Genomic DNA, 7371 nt, shown 5'->3' on the forward strand with positions numbered 1-7371 from the left:
TTCAGTTTTGTCCAAAATGCTGGTTAATGTTCCCTAGAAGGTTTGTTTGAAGTCCTTAAAGGAAAAAGGGTTGGGTATTAAACACCTCTCGACCCTTAACTTGGCTATGAGTGGTAAATTGGCGTGGGGTTTTCTTTCCTCTATCTCCTTATGCTTTAATTTGTTGAGAATGCGATTTCTAAACAGGGCTGGTTTGCCAAGGATTCGGTTGCAACGATCGTCCGTTTTGGTGGTCTGTCAAGGCCGCCTATCTCAAGTTACGGGAGAATTTTTTTTGGTCATTTGGATCATCTTCTGAGTTGTCATTTTGGAATTCGGAATGGATTTTTCTGCCCCTGGCTGAACAGCTTGGGATTTCTATGTCTGACCGTTTGAAGCTCAATGATAGAATCTCAGATTTGTACGAAAATGGCAACTGGCAGGATTTTCCGATGCTGGCTAGTCCGTTGCACCAGCGCATCCGAAATATGCATGGAAATGGCTCTGAACATGATTTATGTTTTTGGAGACCTGCGAGCAATGGCCTCTTCATGGTAAAGTTATTCTATCACTGGCTACGTGCTCCTCTGGCTTTGCCTTTGGTTTTTCAGTCAATTTGGAAACCTTTTATTCAGACGTCACACTCCATGGTCTGCTGGCGTGCATACTGGGATTCTTTACCAACTCATGTCACGCTCCATGCTAGAGGTCTGCCTCTAATTTCTCGCTGTCCGATCTGTTTAATGGCTTATGAGACGAGTAACCATTTGCTTGTTCATTGCCCCTTTGCTTCTCAAATCTGGTTCAGCATATCGGCTTTATTTGGTAGAAGACTTGTACTTGATTCTTCTCTACAGACCCTCTTGCAACACGCCTTCTCACACAAGTTCAGCTCACAAGTCCTTCCCTCTGGCAGGTCGCACTTGTCAACGCTATTTGGACGATCTGGTCTGTAAGAAATGCTGCTATTTTTTAGAGGAAGCCTCCAAACATTCATGAGGCATTACGTTTTCTTTGGTCTGCTATTCGTAGCTCTGATAGAATCATCAAAGGATCGTTATGGAATTCTGTTGTGGGGTTATCAATTCTTCATAATCTCGGGTTAAACGCTCGTCGTTATAGGGCCCCTCGAATCATTAAAGTTAGATGGCAGCCCCCCCCCCCCCCCGCGTCTGATTGGATTAAAGCAAACACTGATTCCTCTGTGATATCGGGTAGAGCTGGTTGCGGTGTGGTTTTTCGAAATAGCTAGGGGCGTCCTCTTGGGTCATTTGCCTTCTCCCTTGATTGTGCTTTGATACACATGGCAGAATTGCAAGCTGCTATTTTTGCAGTTTCAATTGCGAGGTCACATGGATGGACTCGTCTCTGGATTGAAAGTGACTCGACTTACGTTATTCGAATTTTCCATACCCGTGTGCAGATTATTCCCTGGACAATGCAAGTGGATTAGTTAAATTGTTTAGATTCAATGATGCATATACAGGTGGTGTTTTCCGTGTGTTCCGTGAAGGAAATCAAGTGGCGGACACTCTTGCTAATTTCGGACGTCTGGCCTTGGATTTACAATTGTGGAACACCCTTCCGGACTTCTGCTCCCTTTTATCTAGAGATAATGCCCTTGGTAGGGATATGTTTATATTTTCTTAAAGCATTCGTTGTATTGGATTCATATTTTTTCTTCTCTTCATTTATATATCTTGGATCTTTGCCTTTTCGGGGGTGCCAACCTGGTTGGAATTTCCGTTAGGCTAGGTCCGTATTTCAATAAATAAATATATATATATATATATATATATATATATATATATAAGCTTGCATGAACTATCAGCTTGTTATAAAGGAATTGATATTGACCATTTGTCAAGCGTTTTATAAAAACATTCGCCATTTGATCAACCAAAGACATATTACACACAATAAGTGAATTGGACCGCACTTTATCTCAAACAAAATAAAAATCAATTTTCAAGTGCTTAGTTTGGTTATGAAACACCAGATTGGCCAATAAGTATACTACACTAAGATTATCACATCATAGAACCAGATAATGAGACTATCATGCAAAAAACATAGTACACGACTCAATTCATAAGTTGTAGATGTAATAACTTGGTATTCCGCCTTAGTTGAGGATTGAGAGACCATCCGTTGCTTTTTCGATGATCATGGAAGCAAACACGAACAAACTAATACTGCATATATGTCAACACTTGGATTTTCAATTATCCTTACAACCCCTCCAATGTGTGATTTAATTAGTCTTTTACATATGCGCCAATTTTTGTCTAAATTGAACCAAATATAATTTATTACTATACGTTAGAGAGTAAATTTGATTATACGTGAGGGTCAATATCACAAATAATATGTAAAAGGGAAAGCACAAACATTTTTGCTATATCAAGGACCAAATAATGCATTAAGCCTGTTTTTCTATAATTGATAAAATTACATGATAAGATCAATTTGTCTCCAATTTTTAACGTGAAAAAAAGTAACTTCTATACTTACCATTTATAATTTGGAGCAATTTTAGGCCAAGATAACAGTACACGAAGTAATTTTGTATCCAAACGACATAACTTATAAAAACATGATTCTTACCTAGTCCTAGAGGCGAAGATACATGAGCATAGACCTGGCAATTTTCGTGCCCGTGTCTTGTCAGGTTTCAGGTTCGTGTCAAAACCTGAAACACGAACGCGACACGAAAATTTTTCGTGTCACAAAATCAGAACACGAGCATGACCTGCTCTTGACACGGTAAACATGACACGACACGAATTTTTTACACAACCAATTAAATTGACACGACCTGACCTGCTAACACGACCTAACATGCTCAACACGACCCGACCTGTCATTCCAAATAAAGAAAAAAAACAGAGTAATAACTTTTCAAAGCTTTTGCAGTCGAAGAAAAGCAACAAGACTAAGTTCGACGGTGGAGCGAGATCGGAAGGGTATATTTGTAATTAAATTTCATGTCAGTTTCGTGTTTTCGGGTTGACACGAACACGACACGAAAATTAACGTGTCATTTCGTGTCGTGTCATAAAACTCTAACACTAATACTAAAAAAGCGTGCCGTGTTCGTGTCGTGTCATCGGATCGTGTGTCGCTTTGCCGGGTCTACATGAGCATAGGGTGTCGGTGGACCTTCGGTAATCAGAACCATCCCAGCTGATTAAACCCCCTAGTAAAAAAATTGGGGTAAACTACACCAATGGTACCTGAACTTTATATAGTTTACACTTTGGTACCTAGATTACATTTTGTCCCAAAAATATACCTGAAGTAACGATGACCGGACAATTTAGTATATTTTTACCGGTTATGACCGGTCAACGCGAGTTTCATGAGTTAATTACATTAATGGTACCCGAACTTTACCATAATTCACACTTCGGTACCTGGATTTTATTTTATCCTAAAAACATAACACAAGTAAAGGTGACTGAAAGGTTTAGTTCATTTGAACGGTTAGTGACTAGGTAACATGAACTAAACATTGGGACTCACCATACACTCAATTAACATAAAAAAATTATAATATTGTCATTTATTAGCTAAATGGCAGTATTATAATTTTATGTTAATTGAGTGTATGATTGGTCTCAATTTTTAATTTAAAATGGTCAAACTCGGGTTGATCAATCACTGATCGGTCAAATATACTAAAATATTGAGTCATCTTTACTTGAAGTGTATTTTTTGGACAAAATGAAATCTAGGTACCAAAATGTGAATTCGGATAAAGTTTAGGTACCATCAGTGTAATTTACTTGTCAAAATCGCATTGATCGGCCATTAACCGGTAAAATATACTTAATTGTCCGGTCATCGTTACTTCGGGTATATTTTTGAGATAAAATATAATCTAAGTACCAAAGTTTGAATTAGGGTAAAGTTCAGGTACCATTGATGTAATTTACTCAAAAAAAATTGCATATCCATCTTTTTTTAACCCATATGCTGACCAAAACAATCTCATTTTGGCTGCGTATAAGCACAAAAAAAAGGACAATCCATATAGGTTGGATTTAAAAATTGACTCCGCCACTGCCTAGATCTAAAATGACTTCGTTAAAAACATCGATCATAAAATTACACTATTTTTTAAATATATAGTAAACTTCACTATTCCTTATATTAGCGCATTTCATCAAAACTGGTATGGTAAATTCAACTTTATCCCAAAAATTAATAACGAAAACAAATGTATCTTATAAAAGAATAATCCAATTAAATTTGGCAAAAAGCATCATGAGGCCCCTGATCTTTCATTGTTTGGTGTATTAAGCCCTTGATCTTTTATTTAGACACATTAAGCCCCTGATCTTTCATCATTTGGTGCATTAAGCCATCGATCTTTCATTTAGACACATTGAGCCCTTGATCTTTCATATATGGGTGTATTAGGCCCTTCCGTAAATCAATTAATATATAGGTTTATTAAGGGCATGTTTGGTTAGGTTTATATAACTGCAGCGTTTCGCATTTTCTCTGGACACTGCAACATTTTGGAGCTTTTCACGAAAAGCTCTTTTCATGAACAGTTGTTTGTAGTTACTTGTTATTGATAAAATTACCCTTCTTATTTCCACAAAATGTGCTTCAATTTTAACATTATTTTTATTTTTAGAGCATAATTATCGAAAAACAAGGTTTTATTGTGTTCAATAAATTTTTTATTTTTTATTTAAATTATTTTTATTAATTTGTATAATATATTTTTTATTTTAGAATTTGTTATTTTTAGAACATCATTTGTTGTCACACCAAACATGTCCTTAATAAACCTATATATTAATTGATTTATGGAAGGATCTAATACACCCATATATGAAAGATCAAGAGCTCAATGTGTCTAAATGAAAGATCGAGGGCTTAATGCACCAAATGGTGAAAGATCAGGGGCTCAATGTGTCTAAATAAAAGATCGAGGGCTTAATGCACCAAATAATGAAAGATCAGGGACCTCATGATGCTTTTTGCCATTAAATTTCTAGTTACACTTTGATCATCATATCAACCAATGCATATAAAAGTGGTGACAATTAATTATGGATAAATATCAATATATAGAAAGAATATAAAGGTTACTGTTACAACTTTCAATACCAATTCACATTATTAATACCAACTTAAATTTTTTTGGATTATTTGCAAACTAATAAGTTCTTTCCACATACTTTTTTCTTCATTTAGTATAAGTTTTTGTCCCATTCTTATTCTTTGTAATTTTAATTTTACTTACCCACAGTTTTCATTTCATATTTCATAGTTAAAAGAAAGAAATATTATATATTTATTTTTTAGGATGATATCATCAAAATATATATATATAGGGCCGTCGGCCCTAGGCGCATTGTGCACTTTTTTTTTTCATATCCAAATCTAATACTATTTTAGAAATAATAAATATTATATAGTAAAACCAATATATTATTAACTACAATTCAAGTCATAATAATAACATAAAACTAAGAAATTATTATTCTTCTTATTTTTTTATATGTAAAATCAAGTTTTCTTTTATATATTTAAAATCAAGTTTCTTCTCACCAGTCATGCGAGAAGCAAGCAGACGACAAAGTATTAATTTTGGACGGCTGAACTCGAACCTAATCATAAGATTCTATGGAAAGAAAAAGAAGAATTTATCTTCGAGATTAAAAATTGGTTGACTCGCGTATTTATTATGAATTACATGCTTAAATCACTATTTGGACATCGATTGATCCAAAGAATCTTATCATTTGGCGCTTGATCTATCCAAAATTTTATCATTTGGCCACTGAACTATCACAATTGGTGAAATTCCAATCCAATTTGGATGGAAACTTAATAGAATTATTGACATATGATGATATTTTGATAATTAGACTTGATAAATTTTAGTTTAGAGATTTGTTTTCTTGTTTTAATCTCATTAATTATTTGGGTAAATCAACTTTAAAACGTACGACATGTCAAGCTCATATGTCAAAATATCACCACATATTATAAGAAAATAATTTTATCAAGACTTCATCATAATTAAGTAGAATTTCATCAATTTGAATAGTTTATGGTCCAAATGTGACCAAATAATAAATTAGTGATCAAATATTAAAATTTTAAATAAATCAGAGTCTAAATAACATTTTATACCAAATTACAAATTGTAATTCATAAGTGAATTTCATCTTGTAATTTTTAAAAATAAAATAAAAAAATCAAAAATAACTATAATAACAAAATAATAATTTATACATTTGTGTTGTCAAAGAAAAAAGAAAAAATAAGAGAAAATGTGAACAAAAAATGCTAATTCAGGGAATTGAACACCCACCCTTATAAACATCTCTACTATGTCTTTACCATTCAAGCTAGCACTATTTCTTCTTATATATTTAATTCTATATACCTTTTAACCGTAAATTTTTTAATAATTATCAAATTTTAAAAAATTTCCGATCGGAGGCCCCCGTAAGTCGGAGGCCCTAGGCCGCCGCCTAGATGGCCTCCTCCTGGAGCCGGCCCTGTATATATATATATGCAGGGGCGGAACCAAGAGGGGGTTAGGGGGGCTCGAGCCCCGGCAGGCGGCCGGAAAATTGAGAAAAAAAAATTTAGTAATGGTGTCTGGTAATATTTTGGAAAGAATTATATTGACTCTATATAGTATTATTTTAATGTTTAAAGGTAGATGAGATGATTAATGATGCTTACTTTTATTTGAGAGGTTTATGTTCAACTCCTTTCAACCTCATTTTCTTTTAAAAAGTTTTTATTTATTTTTATTTTATTTTTCAATAATTATAAAAACATGTTACCATTATTAATTAATTTAAATGGTCTTTATTTTTATTTTGATAACACTTTTGAATTCATTTTTAATATGTCTTTACCATTAAAAAAAGTAGACATATTTAATATTCAGTTTTATTATGTCTTTACCATTAAAAAAGTAAACATGTTTAATTTTCTATTAGTTTAATGCTAGTTTCTAAAAAAAATATAACATTTTTACAGTTTTAATGTGTTGGAGGCTAAAAAAATTTTGCCCAGCTCTAACGGGCTGGACTTTGAAAATATACCGCCAACCGCACAGTTAATTTCGATTTTTTTTTTACGTTTTGAAATTTTTTTTTAATGATATGTTTGAGCCTCGGAGAGGGCGAGCCTTGGCGCAACGGTAAAACGTTGTTGCCGTGTGACCTGAGGTCACGGGTTCGAGTCTTAGGAGCGGCCTCTTGCCAATTAAATTGGCAAGGGAAGGCTTGCCCCCAATACACCCTTGTGGTGGGACCCCTCCCCGGACCCTCGCTCAGCGGGGACGCGTAATGCGACCGGGCCGCCCTTTATATTTGAGCCTCGGGTCATCAAGGGTCCTGGTTCCGC

Source organism: Euphorbia lathyris, chromosome 2 (genome assembly GCF_963576675.1).
Source record: "Euphorbia lathyris chromosome 2, ddEupLath1.1, whole genome shotgun sequence".
Lineage (NCBI taxonomy): Eukaryota > Viridiplantae > Streptophyta > Magnoliopsida > Malpighiales > Euphorbiaceae > Euphorbia > Euphorbia lathyris.